The 22,834-nt window shown below is 34.8% G+C and overlaps 4 pseudogenes; 3 read left to right on the plus strand and 1 right to left on the minus strand.

The window, feature by feature from the left end:
- The first annotated feature begins 434 nt into the window (after nt 1–434).
- Nucleotides 435–4,036, plus strand: LOC120217217 (annotated as a pseudogene).
- Nucleotides 4,037–8,541: 4,505 nt separating this feature from the next.
- On the plus strand, nt 8,542–10,313 carry LOC120217175 (annotated as a pseudogene).
- Nucleotides 10,314–10,501: 188 nt separating this feature from the next.
- Nucleotides 10,502–12,343, minus strand: LOC120217218 (annotated as a pseudogene).
- A 5,777-nt stretch (nt 12,344–18,120) lies between these two features.
- On the plus strand, nt 18,121–21,595 carry LOC120217219 (annotated as a pseudogene).
- Nucleotides 21,596–22,834: the final 1,239 nt, after the last annotated feature.

Below are 22,834 nucleotides of genomic sequence, written 5' to 3' on the forward strand. Positions count from 1 at the left end.
AAAAATTAATTCAAATATTTAAAATAAAAGTAGATCAACAATTTAATTAAATAATTACATATTTGTAAGTATTTATGTTTGCCACTCGATGGGAAAATGTTTAAATTATGGTTGTCACCTTGTTTTCCATGAAGTGAACTAATAATAATGCCAAAACCTATCTTTCAAACAAACTGTTTCTAGTGAAACAAAACTGATTCAATTGGTCAGAGTAAAACGTAAAGATCCAAACGTATCTGAACGCGTAGGGCAAGAACATGTGATTCACAATTCACACACGTATCTAAAGCCAACAGCGATTCCGAGTTGATTCAATTTCAGCTCCCTTTTGCCTATAAATATATGGGATAAACTTCATGTTCCATAGTTCAAACTCACAAGCAAATCCTATATCTTTTCATCTTAATCATCTTTGCTTTGAATTATAATTGATTTCCCCCCCCCCATCAATGGCTGCAACTAAGACTAATGAAATGTTCGGTTCTAAATCATTGATTTCTAATAATCACTTTCTTTCCCATTCAACCTCGTTGTTGAAGTCACGGGAGAGGAGGACAGTGCAAGTGAGGAAGGTGGTGACGGCTGTTGCAGCTGTTCCCATAATGACAAAGCTCATCGAGCTTGATTCCGTCAGGGCTATCCCCGAAAGTCCGGTGCAGTTCACCGTGTCGGGTCGGGTAACAGTGGGGTACGATGCGAAGGAGAAGATGAAGGAGTTGATGTTTCAGTGGTGGGATTCTTCTAAAACCGCCAATGATGCTGAGAGAGGTGTTTCTCTTCAGCTTGTTAGCACTGATGTTGACCCAAGTAAGCATTGATTCTTGTAAAGTAAGCATATATGTATTTGATATGTAATGGCTAATATGTTTGGAAATGATGAATGAAGGGACGGGAAAGCCAAAGGTGAGCAAGGAAGCCATAATAGAGTGGTCCAGAGATTTGAACATAAGTGGCGATAAATTCATCACACACAACGTTGAATTTGTGGTGGATGTAAACTTCGGGGTTCCCGGAGCTATTCTCGTCACCAACACAAATCAAAAGGAGTTGTTTTTAAAGAGCGTAACCATTGAAGATTCTCTTCATTTCGACTGTGAATCTTGGATTCAACCACAGAAGCTTCAGTCGGAGAAAAGAATCTTCTTTTCTAATCAGGTTAAAATCTTTATCAATTTTGCTTATAAGAATGTGAAATAATGGTGAAATGGCATTAACTGAGTTGCCTAATTTTGCAGGCATTTTTACCAAGCGAAACGCCAATGGGACTAAGAGAGTTGAGGAAGAAAGAGTTGAGGGAACTGAGGGGCAACGGAGAGGGCGTTAGGGTTTCATCGGATCGAGTTTATGATTACGATGTTTACAATGATTTGGGACACCCTGGTAAAGGAACCAAATTTGAAAGGCCAGTTTTAGGAGGAGAACGGCGACCTTATCCTAGACGATGCCGTACCGGACGTCCTTCCACTGAATCAGGTGAGTTTAACTTCATTATTCTTTCCATAAATGTTAAATTTTATGTATGAAGCAATTTATGGTGGTTTCCATGAAAAATGGCACAGATCCCAAGTCGGAAGCTCAGGCAGACGAGTCCATGCCGATGTATGTACCGAGAGACGACGCATAGGAGACGTGAAAAGACAGACAGTGGATGCAGGAAGCCGGAAAGCAATGATGAACAATCTTTTCCCTTTCTTTAAACATTCAACAGAAGGAGAGGAGGCAGTAAATTCCTTCTCGGATATCAATAATCTCTACAAAGAATGCCGAAACCATTCGCATCTCAACAAGATGATCAAAGAATCGACGGCCGACGCTTTCAAATTTGACCCTCCAAACATCGTCTCCAGTAAGAGCTTTTCTTCAACTCAGGAATATGATATGTTTATACATACGAAAGAGATTAAGAAAATGAGGGTATGGGAATATTTGCAGGAGATGCTTCATGTTGTTTGCGAGACGATGAATTTGGTCGGCTAATGCTCGCCGGAATGAATCCCTTATGCATCGAGAGGCTCGAGGTTTTTCCGCCGGTAAGCAAACTGGAAGCCTCCGTTTATGGTCCACAAGAGTCTGCTTTGAGAAAACAACGCATCATCTATCATCTTGATGGGATGTCTGTACCACAGGTAAAATGAAAGAAATGACTTGACTTGTTCGATTTTGCAAGTTGCCATTGTTACTACGTACGAAATATTTGTCATTTTCACGAAATGAATTGGGTAAAAGACACTTTAGGTCATCCAATTATTTGAACTATTGCAGGCAATTGAAAAGAAAAAACTGTATATATTGGACTATCACGATGCTTACCTTACATTCCTCAACAGCATTAATGCTCACCCTGATCGAAAAGCCTATGCAACTCGGACGATTTTCTTCTTGACTCAGTTGGGAACATTGAAGCCGATCGCTATCGAGCTCAGCCTACCGCCGATGAACCCTTACACTCCTACGAAGCAAGTGATTACGCCTCCGGTTGATGCCACTACTTGCTGGCAATTAGCTAAAGCCCATGTTTGCTCCAACGATTCCGGAGTTCATGAATTGATTCAGCATTTTTTTTTTTGAATAATTCAAAAATTTATTACCCAAAATAGCAATGTTGCTACAACCAATCAACCAATGATACAACAAAAAAAACTATGAACATACAAGACAAACAAAAGATTGGTTAGGTTATATTCCAAACACTACAAAGAGTAAGGTTAATACTATCGTGTCTATTAATGGATTTACCCCTTAGACGAATGCCTACAACATCCTTGATTTCTTTGAGCAAGGCTTCAACATTTCTTCGACGTCCCAAGAATATTCTGCTGTTACGTTCTTGCCACAGAAAATAAGTGAGAGCAGATGCCAAAGCTATAAAGTCATCCCAAGACGTGAGAGTGGAGTTCATACCATTAAACTGCAAAACAGAATTCCAGAGTTCGACTGCCAGAGGGCAGTGGAAGAAAAGATGGTCCCGTGACTCTTGGAAGAAGTTGCAATTGATACAAATGCCTTCAGAACAGATTTCCATTCGTTGGAGGCGATCTTTGGTAGGAAGACGATCGAGAAGAACCATCAAAGCAATCAAACTGTGTTTGGGGACATGCAATGAGAACCAGATTAAAAGATGCCAAGAAACCTTTTGTTCATGCGATTGGGCTATTTCCCAGATATCTTTGGTCCGCATGCCAGCAGTGAGAAGAGGGAATGCATCTGCTCTCAGTTTAAATATTCGTTTGATGCTCCAACTTACATTTGCTCCAGCTTGAAATTGATTCAGCATTGGTATGTAAATTTCGATCCTTATAAGCATCAGTTTAGTAATTTCGATTTTAGTGTTTAGGACTATCCATAAGCCAACGATGGGTTACTTATATGGTCAGCCATTGAGAGACTAGTTAAGGACTACGTGAATTATTACTACCCAGATTCAATTAGTATTCGATCCGATCCAGAACTCAATGCATGGTACTATGAGTCCATCAACGTAGGCCATGCCGATCTCCGCCATGAGAGCTGGTGGCCCAAGCTTTCGATCCCGGAGGATCTCATCTCTATCCTAACCACCCTCATTTGGATTTCATCAGCAGAACATGCCGCTCTCAACTTCGGGCAGTACCATTACGGCGGATATGTCCCCGTACGTCCGTCGTACATGCGACGGCTCATCCCGAACCAGGACGATCCGGATTACCCGAGTTTCGTTTCGGATCCGGAAGGGTATTTCTTATCATCTTTGCCAAGTTTAAAAGATATGACGGCGTTAATGTCGGTACTGGATATCTTATCCACACATTCAGCTGATGAAGAGTACTTAGGGGATCGAAAAGATGTATGGACATGGAAAGGAAACCCAGAGATTAGAGAAGCGTTTTTCTAGTTTTCAATGGAGATGAGGGCAATTGAGAAAGAGATTGAAAAAAGAAACAGCGACCCGAAGCTTAGAAATCGATGTGGGGCTGGGGTTTCACCTTATCAGCTGTAGGTGCCATCTTCGGAACCTGGAGTTTCATGCAGAGGAGTGCCTAACAGCATTTCAATATGAAATCTGAAGAGATTGGATGATGAGCACTCATCTTTGGATATTTTTTTGTAGGGAAGTAGAATGAATCGATTTCTTGGATTGGACCCAACCAATACAAAAGCTACAAGGTTGAAAAGTAGCTTAGTATTTGAGTTGCTTTTATCCATGTATTTCTATCATATTCTTAAATTACAAATGAATTACACTAATGATTAAACGATGAGATAATTGCATCCTTACGATGATAACGTCTTACTTATTTTTAGAAACACGTGTTATCATCCATGGTCAACTTACGAAATTCAATTCTAATTTATATTTTTTAAATTTCATCTCTAATCAATTTATAAATACAAAATTATCACGATACAAGGTAAAATACCCGACCGAGTTAAAGCATATTTCGAATGTTAACAATAAAATGAAGATGGCCATAGTACTTGTGGTAAATATCAGTATATGTATGTATTAGAGGAAAGCCAAACCTAACTTCGATATTTGAGGCATATGTTTCTATTTTTTTTTAATCCAATCTTGTATATACGATTGTACGGCTCTCAAAGCCATGGCGAATTTCTCAAAAAATCACCCTATCAATATTTATTTCCCTATCAGAACCCATACAACTTTATTTTCCGATCTAACACCTTTTTTTTTGTTGCAAAAAGTCCATGCACACACCTTACGTCATGAGTAAAAATTATGTGCTAGTTTCGTAAATATTTTTAAAATGTGATACATATGTAATTAATTTCTATTAGGATGATTTTTGGGTAAAAACGTCAATTTTTTATTTTATTTTTTTGTGGGCAAAAAAACTTTATGCATTAAAATCTTTAAATATTCTTTTGCAAATTATTTTATAACTCGACAAATTTTGATTTTTGCATGAAATTACACAATACGTATAATCTAGTGTAAGAAAACTTTGAGTGTAAGTAATTTAAAATATGAATAATTTTATAACTAGTATTTATTTTACAAAATGATGATGATGATGATGATAAGAAATATTTTATAATTTAAAAAATTATAAATTTCATATATTTTTGAAAAATTTATTAACTTTTAAAATTAATTGTTTAAAAAATATAAAAAAAATATTAAAATAAACTTTTAATTACAATTGAGGGATCAAATGAATTATTATTCATTAATTATTATTTTTTAACAACAATTAATAATGTTTATTCATTTTTTATAAAATTAGAATTTAATATTTATTTTATATTTTTTAAAATTAATATTAGAAAGAATATTTTAAATATATATGTGATATTTTTTAGTTTTACATTTTTTTATTGAATTTTGTTACAAGTTTAGAGAGTAACACAAAAGAAAGGAAAATCTTTAGATTTTCATGTATGTATTTATATTTTTCTTTTAGAAACATTCTACCATAATTTTTCTTAATTAATTTGAATAATAGCATAATAAATTATTAATTTGAATTATAACTCATATATTTAAAAATCAATAAAAATAAAATAAAAAATAATTAAAAGTGAATAAAATTTAATAAAAAATAATGTAAAGCTAAAGAATCAATTATTTTAATATTTTTTATATTTTTAAACAATTAATTTTAAAAGTCAATAATTTTTTTCAAAAATATATAAAATTTATATTTTTTAAAATTATAAAATATATTTCTTATCATCATCATCATTTTGTAAAAGAAAAACTAGTTATAAAACTTTTATAAAAATATTCATATTTTAAATTACTTACACTCAAAGTTTTCCTACACTAGATTAAACTCATTGTGTAATTTCATGCAAAAATTAAAAATTGTCGAGTTACTAAATAATTTACAAAAGAATATTTAAATATTTTAATGCATAAAGGTTTTTTTTGCACACACAAAAAATAAATAAATAAAGTTGAATTTTTACATAAAAATCACCCTAACATAAATTAATTACATATTAGGCACTATTTTAAAAATATTTACAAAATTAACACCTAATTTTTACACGGCGCCACATCAACGTAAGGCGCGGTGCATGGGCCGCGCCTTTTTGCAAAGGGTGTTAGATCGAGAAATAAAGTTGCATGAGTGTCTGACAGGGAAATAAAGATTGATATGGTGATATTTTTGGAAATTCGCCCAAAGCCATAGCATAATCTTAATAAGTAGACAAAAATCGATCTAATCAAAATGAAATTATCTAATTTTCCATAAATGTTCATATGTGTAAAACCATAACAGATCTGACTTGTTTTATTTTATTAATTTTTTTCGTATGAAAATGAAGAAGAGTTTATAGCATGCTCTTTGCTTACTCTTGTAGCATATATTTTCTTTTAAATTACATTTGATATCGTCTTTTCTTTAACATCTATTTGATTATATTATTGGTATATTCCTACTTATTAACGATTATTATTAGTTAAAAAAACAGTTTAATAAACTATATATCTAGTTCGACATATGATCAAATTAATGGGGAGCACGTTTGCTGCCCATCAGATGTTGGCTGGTTATGGTCATCATGACCATCGTGTCACCTAAAAACACATACAAAAACATGAACACTTCATCTGCATGTTAGTTCTTGGAGATAATCGCAATCTAATTTATGATTAATTTAGTTTTAATCTTCGTAGGCAAGATTAATTTACCATTTCAAACCTAATTTAGATCATTTATATAATATATTTTAAAGTGTCGCATTCGATAGATTTGAGATTTGAATATTAATAGTTTTTAATTCTTAAAATATAATTTTAAGAATTTTTTAATATAATATTTAAACTACTCATAAAGTGATTAAACTTACATATAAGAGATAATTACGAACTTAAGTACACTTAAATCTATAACTTTGATAAGCCTCACATCGTACGTCCCTGATTTCGCCACGCTTGATCTTAATCCAACACTCATATCACCCCACTCGTCTCCCTTCTGATATAATAGGCTCCTAATCTGCTCAAGAATCTTATCAATCAGTTCTAGTTTATTCCATTGATCTTTTTATTTTTTTCAAATAAAAATATTTATTTTAATATTAAAAGTTAAAATCAATTAAATATATATATAGTTTGATTTGAATAATTATGAAACTTTTTATGAAAATAGATAAGAGTTGTCTGTTTAAATTTAAAATTTAATGTTAGTTAATATTATTAAAATTTGATCAAATTAATTAATTGAATTTGGATTTGAAGATTTGATTAACTCAATCGATAATATATAATTAATTATTAGAGTAAATTCTTCCAAACTTAAAAGAAAAAAAATTGATAATTCAAAAAGATAAATATTATTGAACTGAGCACAGATGGTATAGTAGATTCAACATTTAACCTAGTTCTTATAATATATAATGACTTTTAACTTATATATAGAAAATCGTATCAAATTATTGTTGAGATCATAGTCAACACATAACCAACATTTTTGTACAATTAGGAGAGAGTTAGGGTTTGAAGATTTTGGATAAGAAGACGTTAATGACACTTAATTACTGAAATAACGAGATTCATAATATTATTAAGGATAATCATTAAGGGATCGTATCTTCTTTTTTTTTATATATAATTTTAAGTTTTTTGTTTTGTTTAAATATTAATCATTAAGGATTATGTTCATCTCATTTTTTAAATTTAAATTCTTAATAGATCATTTATTTTTTTATGTAAAATATTTAATCTTTTAATATTAGATTTTTTATTTCAGCTCTAAATCAGTAATATTATATTTAATGTGATTCATGATCCTAAAGAATAAAGACCGCTCTATTATTTTTTTTAGTTTTATAAAAATAAAATTAAATCTTATAACAAATGTGCCGATTAAATAAAAATATCACAATAGTTTTAATTGATATAGGTCTCAAATTTGACTTTGATAATTTAATTATTTTTTAGATTACTAGTAATTTTGAATTTATTATAATTAAATATTTATATCTTTCAAAATTTGTTGATTTAATTACCTTTAAGACTCTTCAGTTTAAAGTTAAAATTATGTATTGACCTTGAATTGTATAGTTTAGTTATTCTTTGAAACTCTTCCATGTTATAACTTAAAATTAGTGAAATTATATCATTATTCTTTTATGATTTATTCAATTTTAAAAGTCTTATTTATTTTTAAATTAAATAATTGGTCTTCAAACCTGACTCCATCCTGATAATTTTACTCGTATAAATATCAGTTAATATCAATTTAAATTAATTAATGTACTAATCAAATTCAGTAAATACTGATATTGGAGTATATCCATCACACGTGGATCCTCGTTATATTGTCTAAAATTAGTAGACCGGACCGATCCGCGCCACGTTGGAAAATTCAATTTCTCGCTACAAGTTAGCGGCGGCTCGTTCGATAACGTTTGTTGAAAACATTTGTCTCAATCTTAGTACTATAAAACCCAATCTCCCATAATCCAGGCTTCTCGATAACCATCACCAAAAAAATAAAATAAAGCACTAATGGCCGGCGTAGCGACGAGGATTCTCTGGGATCACCGGAGTTTGATATACGGTTCTCAGGTATTCGGGTTAATCGATAACCTGGACTCGAATTCGTCGGACATGGAATTCGAGTTTCTCGAGGAGGATGGTGACAAAGAAGTCCTCGGAATCTGCAACGAGGACGATTGCGAAGATGACGACGGGCGGAAGGGGAACAAAGGGGAGAGTGATGAGATACAGCACCATCTTCTGCGAGCCACTCCGAGTAGGAGTAGCTCTTTAGAATCGAGGATTAGAAACGTCGTTAAAGAAGCTTTGAAAGAGATTGAGAGAAAAACGACAGTTTGTTGTTGTGGGAAATCATTAAAGACCGAGCATTGTCGGAATTGTCTTATGAGAGAAATTTCTAGCCGTCTCCAAAACGCCGGTTTCGACGCTGCCGTTTGCCGGTCTAAATGGAGAAGCTCTCCGGATATCCCATCAGGTAAAAAATATATCAAAACGAAAAACATTATTTTTTTTGTCAAATTATATTGAAGGTTCCTGTATTAATATTTTCTACGGATAAATCCCTCACTATAATTCAAATTTAATCATTTACATCCTCTCTATATATATTTTTTTAAAAAAGTGTATTTTCAATCGAGAGATAAAACATTTTTTTTCACTACATGGTAGAGTATTTGTCAAGTTGTGCAAAAATGCCATATACAAACAGGGGCAGATCTTAGTGCTAAGTTTTGGAGGTCAAATTAATTTTTTTTTAAAAAGTAAAGGGATTTGATGACAATTTTTTTAAAAAAAGAATAGAGGTCTAATAAAAGTTTTTTTTTAATTTAAGAGGTTTAATGAGATTTTTTTTTAAATTTTGTGGGGGTAAATTAAAATATTTAAAAACGTAAAGTCCTAATGAATTTTTTTAATTTTTTTGAAGAGGCCAAATTAATTTTTTTAAAACTTTTTAAAGGGCTTATAAAACATTTCTCAAGATTTCATTATTGTATGTTAATTTCGATAATGAAAATACACATTTTCGAAAAATAGAGGCCTAGAAATGATCAAGTTAGAGCAAAGACTAAATCTATAAAAGAACGCATAATAAAGGATGTTTCATACAATTTGACCCTTTTTTTGGATAAATTCGGGTAAATATAATTTAATATTTGTTTAAATACTTTTAATCATTCAACAATAAAAGTTCATACCCCTTACATTTGCGGTGCTCGAACCCGGCCACCCGGAACCTCATAACAACAAGTCCATTAGCCACTGAGGTCTTCATGCTTAACCTAAATTATTTTTTTTATTAAACTAAGGTGATTACAAAATAATATTTGTTCTAAATATTCTTGACCATTTATCAATAAACGTCCAATCACCATTGCAGTCACTAGTGCTCGAACCTAAATTCTTCCTTTGCTAAAATGGGTTTATATTTTGCAGGAGAGCATAGTTTCTTGGACGTGATAGAAAATTCAAGGAAAGGTGATGCAAGGGTAATCATAGAGTTTAATTTCAGGGCTGAGTTTGAGATGGCAAGAGCAAGTGAAGATTACAATCGTTTAGTTCAACGGTTGCCAGAGGTTTTTGTCGGGAAAGTAGAAAGGTTGAATAATGTAATAAAAATCTTATGTTTGGCGGCCAAGAAATGCATGAAGAAAAGGGGACGCATATGGGGCCATGGAGGAAACAAAGGTACATGCAAGCCAAGTGGCTAAAATCTTGCGAACGGAATTCATCGACAAAATTGTTGTCAGTGGGAGATTCCGGCCATTTGCCGAAGCCTAGGGCCTCGATGCTAACGATAGATTTGCTCAATAAGTTGTCCGATGTTCGTTGTACAGCAGTTGAAGTTGTATGAAGATTGTGATATATAAGATTTTGTCCTTAATTTGTATCTTTAACTCGGATATAAACGTTGTGTTCGATAACGAATGAAGATAAAAGAACATAAGAAAATGGAAAGGAGAAATCCTAATAGAAGCTCAAAGCAAACATTTATTGGAAAGAAAATTTTAAGATCCTACCTAAGAAAGCAAAATCAACAAATTTTAGAGGCCTTTGAATCTTGCAGTTGGTTGACTTACATGACCAAAGCCTCCGGTACAGAATCTACAATGGAAGAGAATGAGGGTAATGGTGAAGTTGCTCTGATGAGCCCTCACTTCCACAGCTCTTCCATCGGAATCCCCCGTTCTTCAGCAACCTCTTGGAATTGCTTCATTTTCTGCACAGCAACAACTGCAGCTCTAGCATTGTTAAGGGCATTTTTACTTCCGAGTTGCTTGCCCAATGCGTTCTCGACGCCTGCCATTTCAAGAACAATTCGCACAGCTCCTCCTGCAATCACTCCTGTACCAGGTGCAGCTGGTCTGAGCATCACCATCGCTGCCCCATAATCACCCTCCGATCTGTCAGCCATTTCCCAATGACATGAATAAAAACCATATCGACATACCATCTTTCTTTCACCATTATGTTAGGTTAATCGAGCTAGCTGCCATGGCAATATATATATATATATATATATGATCCTAGTGAGTTATCTAGAACAGGTATGAAAGTTTTCCCACATGAAATCTGTCTACATTTCAAAATTATGAAGCCTCCGGATCTTTAACTTCTAGTAACCGCAAAGAATCGTGGGGTACAAATCCTTCAACAAGTTTACCATTCTTGATTACAATAATTACAGCACCACTATTTTAAGCATATCAGTTGGGGCTTTTCAAGTTCAGCAGATAACTTCAAGACCAAATCGCATCACATAAAATCCACTTATCACAACACACAATCGCCACACAGGAAGAGCTCAAAAGACCACTTTCAATGGATTAAAACAAGTTCACTGCATAAACATTTTGAAAAGGACACATTCTTAAGTACAACAAACTAAAAGATTATCTCATCACCTTCACAAAATCTATACACAATAATCAACCACAAAACTGGGAATCACAGAGTAACCTATGTTACTCATATCCTGGACAAATGTTCAATATCGAATATGTGTCGAACACGAATATCATACGCGAGTACATCAAGGAAAAGAAAGAATCTTTTTTATATCCCAAGACATGAGATTTACTCATTCACCAAAGAAAGAACAGCTGCATCATTTAAACAGACTAAACTCACAACCTTTTCAACAACAAATGTCAGTGGGAACAATCAACCAAAACCAAGAATTAAACTCCTTACCGATGTGGGAAAGTCAAATACTTTGTCATGGGAATTGCAATGATATTCCTTCTAGCATCGGTAGCTGATTTCTGAACAGCATCAATAACCTCCTTGGCTTTCCAACACCTACACCAACTCGTCCTTGCTTGTCACCAACCACAACAATGGCTCTAAAATGCAGTTGTTTCCCACCTTTAACCACTTTAGTAACCCTCCGAACTTGAACCACTCTTTCGTCAAACCCATCCCTTGCTTTCTCTTTCTTAACTTTCCCAAACGCACTCGTCCTTTTCACTTTGGAATCCATCACGTAAACATCGTTGCCCAAAACGGAGACACCGCTGTAGGCAGGGCCATATAGTTCCTCGTAAGCGGCGGCGATCTCGTCCTCCGCTTCGTCGGGACCGTCGTCGAAAGACGGAGGCGGAATGAACCTTTCCGGCGGCGTTGGTGGGTCGAAAACGATGTCTTCTCCGGAGTTGAGGTCGTCTAAGAAGGAAGTGTCGATGTAGGAGGCTTTGGATGCGAAGGAGAGGGAATGGAATGAGCGGCGGAGAGAGAAGAATTTCGAGGGTTTGGGGAAGAAGAAAGATAAGGAAGGAATAGGAGAGCGAATTGTGAAGGAAGAGAGAGGCGAAGCTATTGCTGCTGCTGGTGTTGCCGCCATGGATAAGGCTAATAGAGCGAAATGAAAGTGAAAGCTTATCTTTCCAAAAGAATAACAGTGTAGAATCGGGCTGAAGAGACGATGTAAGGCGCCACCGGGAATTGGACCAGGTATTTTCAAATTGGTACCACACTGGCAAAACAAATGTATATTTTTCACGGAAAATTCATATTACATTGAAGATGATTTTATTAGGAACAATAATTATAAACTTTTTAATATTTATGCTCCGTAAATTAATATATAGAAAACATTGATTATAATATGAATTAGATTTGTTCGTGTAGAATATGTAAAATTAATTTATATTTAAATATTTCCCTTCTCGATTTTCATTAAATTAATTTAAAATTCATTTTAGAATATGCAATTTTATATTTTTAGGTAAAATACCTTTTAATTCCTTCTCAATTTTCAAAATTAAGAATATTGGACCTCTCAAAAGAAAAAGGATTTTGTCCATTTTAATTTAAAAATGAACAATTAAGGATAATTAATTATGATTATCCAAATAATTGTATATGTATATTTAGTAGTTAGGCTTAAAATTCGGTGCGCACGATAACAGGTTTTCTCTGGGTGTACATTATCAGGCCTAACATTTATGGGATTTCCGTCGATGCTCCGGTGGGTTTCGTCTTGTTCGCTTGGGCTCTATCATTCTCTCATCTGCGTTTTCTTGCTTTAGAGCGATTGTATCATGGATTAGAGGAAACTGTTCGTAAGTTCAATAGGGCACGATTTGGAATTTCCCCCCCCCCCAAATTGCGTGATGGTTTCACCGATTGGAAGCTTTCTTTAGTGGGTCAATTTCTAGGGCCAACTCCTAATTATGCCACTATGCAGAGAACATTAGATACCATGTGGAAGAAAGCTCTGAAAGGCAACCGTGCTCAGATAAGTTTGGCATGTAACAACATTTACATTTTCTCTTTCAATTCTGAAGCTACTAGGGATTGGGTGTCAGAAAATGGACCTTGGCATGTCTTTAACAAACCTCTGATACTAAGTAAATGGGAGTTAAATTTGAAAAAAAAAACTCGACTTTGATCTTTCTAAAATTCCAGTTTTGATTCATCTCTTTAATGTGCCCTTGGAACTTTATTCTCGAAATGAACTTAATTCTCGAGATGAACTTAGTTATATTGCAAGTGCCATTGGAGTCCTCTCTCAATGGACTCTGTTACAGCATCTAGAACAAGTTTAAAATATGCTAAAATATGCATTGAAATTGGATTGAGTGATAAAATCCCAGAGTATGTGGATGTAGTTTTAAATGATGGATCATTTACTTCCATTCTTGTTGAGATTCCATGGTTACCACCAAGTTGTATGAACTGTAGGGTGTTTGAGTATAGTGATAAAAGCTGTAAAGAACAAAAACATTCTACCCCAATTACTACTCAAGTATAGAAAAAGAACGAAGTTACACAAAAACAAACCAGTGTAGTAACTATAGTAGAAGGAGGAATTGAATTTCTACAGGAGAGTATGCCACCTGAAAAAATGGAACTGAAGAGCAAAATCCTAAGGAAGTTAGTATTGATTCTGGAAACATCAATGTACATTCAAATCATGTTGATGCTATTGATAATGTTGTTGTTGTAGTTCCTATTACTACTTCACCTTAATTAGAGGACAATACTACTAAACCTGAACCTCCTGTTCTTAAAAAGGGCAAAGGTAGGCCTGCTAAATAAAGTTTAAAATTTGTTCTTACTGGTTCAATGAACAGATTTGAAGTATTAAATGCAGTAGAGGATTCTTCTTCTTCTCCTACTGAAGTTCATCTTAAGAAAAGAGTTGCATCTTCTGGAGTTGTTGCCCTTGTAAATGAGTTGAAATCAAAGAAAAATGATCGTATGGAAGAAGTAAAAAATGTTGAAGTGAGTAGTACTGCGACTACCACCTCTTCTTCCTCTTAATGATTGTAGGGTTTTGGAACATTAGAGGACTCAACAGTCCTCTAAAGCAAGTATGCGTGCTGAAGAGAACTACTCTTAATAAAGTTGACATTTTTTGCCTTTTGGAAACTAGAGTAAAAGCTAGTAATTCTACTGTTATTCTTGATAGGAAATTTGAGCACTGGAATTTTTGTGCTAACTATGACTTAGCTGAGAATGGAAGGATTTGGATCATTTGGAAGAAAGGTCTGGATTTCTCTATTATCCATGTATCCGATCAATGTATCTCTATCAAAGGTCATTACCTCAGTGTCCATCTGATCATCACAGCTGTCTATAACAGTAATGACGGGATTATAAGAAGACAGTTTGGCAACATCTTTCTGATTTGGGCATACTGTATGGAAACCTCCCTTGGATTCTGGGAGGAGACTTCAATGTCATCCTTAACTCCAATGAAAGTTCTAATTTTGCCCTATTAATATTAAGACCTTTTTTTACCTCAGACATGAAGGAGTTCCAAGATGCTCTCTTCGACTTGGAACTATTCGATCACCCATTTTATGACCCTGCATTCACTTGGAGCAACAAACAACAAGATTCTTACCTTGCAAGAAAACTAGATAGGGTTATTACCAACCTAAGTGGTTTAGTTCCTTTCCAAAGTCCCATGTGGAATTTCTAGCTCCGAGAATTTCTGATCACTGTTTAGCATTGGCTTGGCTAAGTAAAGAGGTTCATGTTGACCACCCAAAGCTTTTTAAATTTTTTAACTTCTGGGCTCAACATCCACTCTTCCTGAGTGTGGTGAGGCATTCCTGGCAATCATATTCGTAAGGCAGCCCAATGTAGAACCTGTTCTTCAAATTAAAGCGCCTTAAATCCAGCTTGAAATCCCTCAATAAACTTTTCTATAGTGACATCTTTGCTCGTGTTAAGCGAAAGAAATTGGAGTTGGAAAATCAACAACTGCTATCTTTAAGAGTTGAAGATTCATTTCAGAAAGAGTTTTTTTTATTCAAAATGAGCTGAAAATTTTAGAGGAGGCTGAAAATATGTTCTTAAGGCAAAAGTCTAAGATTCAATGGCTTAAATATGGTGACAAATGCACAAAGTTTTTTCATTCAGCAGTTGCTGTTAAAAACAATAGAGAAACTATCAGAGTACTTGTTAATGATAATGGGAACAAATTTGAATCCTATGACGATATGGCTGTTGAATTGATTGGGTTTTTCACTAAATTGATTGGGACTGAAAATCCATAAGTTGAAGTATGTGACTATAATTTACTTCAAGATCTGCTTCAATATTCTTTTCCTTCAGACACTTCGAATGCTCTTATTAAAGAAGTCACAAGAGAGGAGATTAAAGAAGTTACAAGAGAGGAGATTAAAGAAGTTGTTTTCTGCCAAGGTAATGAAAAAGCTCCAGGACCAGATGGCTACACTCCTTATTTCTTCAAGATAACCTAGCCTATTATTGAAGATGATATAGTTGTTGCTATAACTTAATTTTTCAAGGATTCTATTATGCTGCATGTTTTCAATTCAACTTCTATCACCCTGGTACCAAAAGTTCCAAATCCCTGCAAGGTCAAGGATTACAAGCCTATTTCTTGATGTTCAGTCGTTTATAAAGCTGTTACAAAAATTCTGGTCAAAAGACTAACTAATTTACTCCCTGATATTATTACTCTCAACCAAACTGCTTTTGTCAAAGGTAAGAACATTGTCAATAACACTCTACTTGCACAAGAGCTTGTTAAAAGATATGGTAGGAAGACTATTTCCCCTCGGTGCTCTCTGAAAATTGACATTCACGATGCTTTTGATTCTCTGCATTGGGGGTTTATCTCTGTTGTTCTGAATGCTATTGGTCTTCCTAAAACTTTTTTTCAGTGGGTTGAAGCTTGTTTCACTGGAGCTCTTTACTCCATTTCTTTTAATGGAAGTCTAATTGGTTATTTCAAAGGGGCCAAAGGCTTAAGACAAGGTGATCTTATTTCACCCCTGTTGTTCGTCCTTTCCATGAACGTACTTTTCATAATACTCAACAAGGCTACTCAAAGAGGTATGTTTGGCTTTCACCCTCGTTGCAAAAAGATTGGTTTAACTCATCTCACTTTTGCCGATGATCTGCTAATTTTTTTGTAAAGCAAATGTTGAATATGTTGTGGGGGTTATTAGCGTATTAGATTACTTTTATGGAATTTTTGGCCTTAAGATCAATGCACAAAAAATGTGAATTCTTTGTTGTTGGAATCTCCCCTATGAAAATTGATGAAATCAAAAGAATTACTGGTTTCAAACAAGGTTGTCTACCAGTTAGATATATGGGTATTCCTCTGGTTTCTAGGAAACTCTTGGATAAAGATTGTGTGGCTCTTATTGATAATATCAGGGACCGTTTTCATAAATGGTCGAGAAGACACTTAAGCTATGCTGGTAGATTAGAGCTTATTAAAACTGTTATGCTTAGCATCACCAATTTCTGGTGTAGACAGTTAATCTTTCCCCAATCTGTTCTCAACATAATTAAACAATTATATGCACAGTTTTTTTGGAAAGGCTCAGATAAGGCAGCAACTGGTGCAAGAGTGAGTTGGGGAAAGCTTTGTCTTTTGAAATCTGAAGGGGGCTTAGGACTTAAAGATATTAAGTCTTGGAACAAAGCTTGTATGATGCATTTGATCCGGAATATTCTTGCGGGTGAAGGTTCTTTATGGATTGCCTGGATTAAAAGCTATATTATTAAAAATTATGATTTTTGGAACCTAGAGGTTGGAATTAACTCAAGCTGGAGCTTTCGACGCTTACTTAGTATGAGATTTTAAGCTTCCACTGTTCTTTCTTCGGGAGCTAATACGATAAAGGATATTTGGCTTCAAATTCAAAACAGAGAGAAAAAGTCACTTGACACAAGTTAATGCGGTTTCCACTTCATATTCCTAAATTTAGTATTATTACTTGGATGACTTTTTTAGACATGCTTTCAACTAAAGACAAATTGATACGAATGGGGTTTGCTATTGATGATAAATGTGTTCTTTGCAATGACTCTTTGGAAACTAGAGATCACTTATTCCTTCATTGTGTTTTGTCTAGTTCATCATGGGATGTTATTTTGAACCTCAATGGCTTTCGGAGAGGATCATGCTATTGGGACAATCACTTAACTTGGGCTTGTGCTTCTTGGAAAGGTAAATCCTTGCTCACTACTATCATGAAGCTTGCTTGGACTACTTTTACTTGCACTATATGGGAAGAGAAGAATAAAAGATTATTTCAAGGTTGCTCAAGATCTTTTGATGACATGTTCTATGCTATTCAAGAGACTGTTGCTATCTAATTAAGAGGTAGAAACATGAATAGGAATGATAGTGTTAATATCACTCTTTGTAACCAATGGGGTATAGATTTTTTATGTTCGTTTTTGTTGTTAATATTAATGTAAGTATTAGGTCCTTTTTGTAAGAACGAGTTGTTTTTTTTTGTAGTAGTTAGATGCTCTTTGGATAATAAAATTGATTTATCCAAAACAATTATGATTATCCAAAACATGTGACCCCAATGTTTACACATTAACTCAATTTGATACTGATTCTAAAAAAAGTTACACATAATTTACATACTTTGTAGATATTGAAAGTTAAATTTGTTTTGAATTAGGACCAAATTAAATAATATATAAATGTTGAGAGCTTGTTATTATGCAAGTCAAAATCATGTAAAATGGATGAAAATATTATTTTTTTGTTAATTATCCTTAATTTATCACTTTTGAAATCGAAAAGGACTGAATTGCTCATTTGTATTAGAGGGGCCAATTTGCCCAATTTCAAATCGAGAGACCTATGAGGTCTTTTTACCATATTTCTAGAATAAAACATTGCCCAGAGAACAGACAATGAACTATTAAAACCCAATAGTGGCCCAAAGAGATGGCTAAATCAATTATCATCTTGCAAGCACGCGCGTGAATAAGTTAGCGGGAAAGTGTTTTCGTCCAGGTGAACGATTGACGGCCAGATGGCAAAACACGGATAAAGCTTACGCGCAGCTCAGAAATTCGCATCACTACTTTCTCCACTCGGGTCTCACCGATTCTAATACCCGAGGAGCTCGGCCCCCGATGTCTCTGTCAACATCCACCGCCGTCTCACGCGCCGGGAAATACGACGAAAGCCGCGGCGCCGCGGCCGCCGAGCGAGAAATTAACAGCTCCGATATGGAAATTGATGAAGAAGAAGGGGAAGAGGATTTGCAAGGCTCCTCGAAGCGAAACGGTTAGTCAACCTTGAACCACCGGTCGATCGAATTAAGGGTTGATTGATATTGATTTTTTCAAATTTTATGGCAATTGAGTTTTCTAGTAGGAGATTAAAGGCCTGCATTTGTTCAAAGTTTTTATTTTTTAAGGAAGTTAATATTGGATGGCTTTAGAAGAATGTAGTGTTTTAGGAGCAAAGGAAAATTTTAAAATGGGTAAAAAAGAGTAAGACATTAACATTCAATGTAGAAAAGGTTTATGGATTTTCCTTTCTGTGCATTTATTCAGCAAATAGATTGGCTTGTCAATTGAACCTCAAGTACTTTATTGTTTGAGAAACTTTGCAACCAGCCTTTTGATTTGCAGTTAGCTTTAACACACTGTTGTACAGAGCTGTGACCTTTTAGCATCAGCAGAATTGGTCTATCGTTAACTTGTTCCTGCAGTACTGCAATTGAAACAGCAGTGCAGGTTCTTGAATTTATTTTCTCTTTCCTTTGGCTGGTAAATGTTTAAGTCTCCAGATTACAACAAAAGAAAATGTAAAGATTTTGTATTTTATTCAATATTATTCTGTCGTGTGACTGGAAATGTTGGACGTTTCTTGCCATCTTGATTGGGTTTTTCTTCCATGTAGATGCTACTAATGTTATGGCGTCCAGGGGCCACAATGGACAGCTTGGGTCAGATTCGTTAAGTACTCCTGGAAATTGTGGAACAAGAATACCATTCAAAACCCTTGATGTAGGAGAGGGTAGTGCTAATTTTAAATTTTATAGTCTTCCAAATGAACTGTTGACAACTCAAAAGGAGGATCTATGCACAAAATATGATAGTTCTAAGTATTCAGTATCTGGAAAACAGCCTGCAAAGGAAAAGGCAATTCAAGAATATACATTTGGTGGAAAAGATGCTCAAACCATTTTAGAAAGAAAAGACCCTGAAGGCTACCATGATCGGCGTGCTAAAGAGGTTGCTGTTAATGAGATTAATTCCATTCCAGTCGGAAATCACTCAGGTGAAGGAGTTCAGGGTGGTCTAGGTTTTGAGAGAAAAAGTAAGCCAATGGACGTGCAAACAGAGGATGATAAGTGGAGGATAAAATCAAGGTGTGGTGACACCTATATGCCTTTTATAAGATAGAAACTAAGTATCTTATTATGAATTTTTTGCCTTCCAAAGACTGTACATCCATTGATTTACTAATCAATAGGTTTCACAGGTCTGCTGCTTCACAGACTAGTGCTGGGAGTCTATCCCCTGGTAATAATAGCGAGAACAAACGCCCTGCGCTTATATGTGACTTTTTTTTCTAGAGGATGGTGTATCAAAGGAAGCTCATGTAGATTTCTTCACGTAAAAGATGAGAAAAATCCTGGATAACAAGCTGAGGAAGGTGTGCCTGTAGCAGATGGGAAAAGAGCTGTTGAGCTTGATAAAGGTAATAAATATTTTCTGTATTATGGATTATCCAGAATCTTCTCTACATGCTATTTAATATGAACCTTATGCTTCAGGTTTTAGAAGTGCCGCTGAAAGATCAAAATCTCCTGCTTCTACTGATACTCGGCCTTCGTCAGTTGTAAATAAGACTGCGTTATCTTCTCTGTTCTTTTCTGAAAGAATCTTGTCATTAGGGCATGATGAAAACCAAAGATTGCATCTATTTCATGAAACTATGGGCCCTGCCTCTCAGCAATTTTTTTCATCTATAGATGATGTGGGACCACCTAATGGTGTAAGGCAAAATGGTATAGGTCAGAATTTGCCTGGTGATAATTATGCCAAGGCTTCTCTGGGTGATAAAGGTACATCTTCCTTCGGGAATAGTTTTATTCCTGAGTATATATCTTCATTGGGCGGCTCAGTTACATCATTGGGCAATGTATATAATGAGAATCAATCTCATTGTGTCTCGACATGCCTAGCATCATTGCCATTAAATTATTCTTCAAGTGCATGCTCTCTTGGTGCTCAAAAGATGTTGGACAATGACAGCGAGTGTTATACTTCCAGGTTGTCTTCTTTGCTGCAGGGCCGTTCCCCCTTCTCTAATTCTAAATCTGAAAACCTTCTTGTAAATGATATTGTCAGGGATCCACTGCACTTTTCTGAATGTAGAATAAAATTTTCTTCAGATGATTGGGAACCTTCAGTACCCTTTCAACCATCCTTTTTTGTCACTTCTGGCTTATCATCCCCGCAAAGCCAGTATGATCCTGTTCGTGATAGAATTGATTTGTCTAATGCAGGAGAGAGGTCTCTTAAATTTTCTTTCTCTAATCCCGGTCCATCACTCTTGAATGTAGCATATCCACCGGCATATGGTGATTCTACATCAACAGGCCCACTGATCCCTGAACGTAATGATGATAAAAGAACTGCATCTTGTCAGAATGGATACCATGAAAATTTGGTCAACGATAATTGCTACCCGTCTGAAAAAGATTCACTAACAACCGATGCAAATGATGGAACTTCTGCAGAAGAGACGTCCTCAGTTGTTTCTCATGTCAAAGACAGTTCAAAGGCAAAAAAAAGTGATATGGATCATGATGGCAGGCATCGAAGAGGTGAGACTAGATGCAAAAAAGACTTAGAAGTAGATAGAGTTAGAGAAAAGAATGAAATAGATGTTGAGGTTGAGCATAGGGAAGATGGGGATTTGCGAATAGAATCAAAAGCAATGAGGCATTTCCATGCTGCTCTTGTAGATTTAATTAAGGAACTATTGAAACCAACTTGGCGTGAGGGTCATCTCGGTAAAGATGCTCATAATATAATAGTCAAAAAAGCAGTTGACAAAGTTCTTGGTAGCATACAGCCTCATCAGTTTCCAATTACCTTCGAGTCAGCTAAGCAATATCTTTCTTCATCCCAACCAAAAATAGCAAGACTTGTTGAGGTGAGAGTCTTTGGTTTCAGAGGCACCATACTGTGCATGTTCTAGAGAATAAATGCTCTGTTTAGTATTGTATTTTTTAATGTAATTCATTCATAAATGTGACATTATTTTTTCTGTTTTGCAGGGATATATTGATAAATACAGAAAATCTTGAGATGTTAGGCAGAGTGCTTTTGTATCTTTTGCACATTTTATTAACGGAAGTCTTAACTGAGTGTCATGAAACTCTTGATTTTTTTTTATGAAATGTTTTTGTAAATATTATCTTTTCCTTTCTTTATTAGCTGTATGTAGAAAGAATTTCTACAATGCATGCGTCTTCCTAGAAGTTGGTAAGTCTAGGAGAATACTTTATTCTTCTTAGCTTGCATGTTGTGAAATCTTCCAAGGAGTTCGAGCTAAACTTCTTATTAGTACAATGGAACATTTAGTTGCAAGGTTACTTGTAGGCTAAGCAACATTTTTCATGGATATAAGGTAGTTGTTAAAAAGTGTAGACTTTTATCATAGTGCCTTGCATTATTTAAGAAAATTTTAGGTGGGTTGCAATATGAAACTTAAGAAGCTTTACGGTTATGATATGAATATTGATATTATTGTTTCTGTGCTCCAAGATTATGGATCAAACTGGTATAAAATATGTTGATTTTTTTTGTGGAGGCTTACTCCGGTTTGATAATCTCTTTGGCCTGTCTTGCTTTTTATTAACTATTGACATCTGCGTATGGCTTTTCTTCATTGTTGTCATACTTGTAGAATTAAGGAGTGCCATGCTCATTTCCTTTTGCTTACAGCATTCCTTCATTTTAATGAACATATAGTTGAAATCCTTAAGCAGTTGCATTTTTCCTCTTTTTATGCTGGCTCCTCTGAATGATTTTGCTATTATATGTTTGCTTAGAATCTTGTTGCAGCTTACATGATTATATGCACAGCTTAACTAGCTTTATAACTTATAGATTTATGTGATTGCAAGAAAGAAAGAACTCTTTTATTTTGCTACTACTTATTTTATTTTATTAAGGTTTGAAAAGAACTAGATTTGGCCGATCAGCTATTTTATGAAGTAAAGTGTCAATATCTGTTAGAAATCTTCATGTACAAGTTAAAGCACTGTCAATAAACATGAATGGCAGCTTTTGATAGGTCTATATGCTAAATTTAGAAAAACCAGGCAACTCCTGAGAACATTAGCTCCAAATCATACATCACAGTCCCTTTGGTTTTCTTTAGAATGCCATAATTTATATCTTTTAGTTGTTTATATTTGCTTCTTGGTGTTTTTCATGAGAATCTTTTGCGGTCTTTATGGTTTTCAATCGGAATCTTGTTAATGCAAACATGCAGTGGTCATTATGGTTTGTTTTGCCTTAGATTGTGCCGATTTCGGTAAGAATACATTGAATATTGGAGTTTATCTTCTTCTGGTCTCAATTTTCTTCAGGTTTTGATTTCTGTTCTAG

This window comes from Hibiscus syriacus, unplaced genomic scaffold (genome assembly GCF_006381635.1).
Source record: "Hibiscus syriacus cultivar Baekdansim isolate YM2019G1 unplaced genomic scaffold, ASM638163v2 tig00110186_pilon, whole genome shotgun sequence".
NCBI lineage: Eukaryota > Viridiplantae > Streptophyta > Magnoliopsida > Malvales > Malvaceae > Hibiscus > Hibiscus syriacus.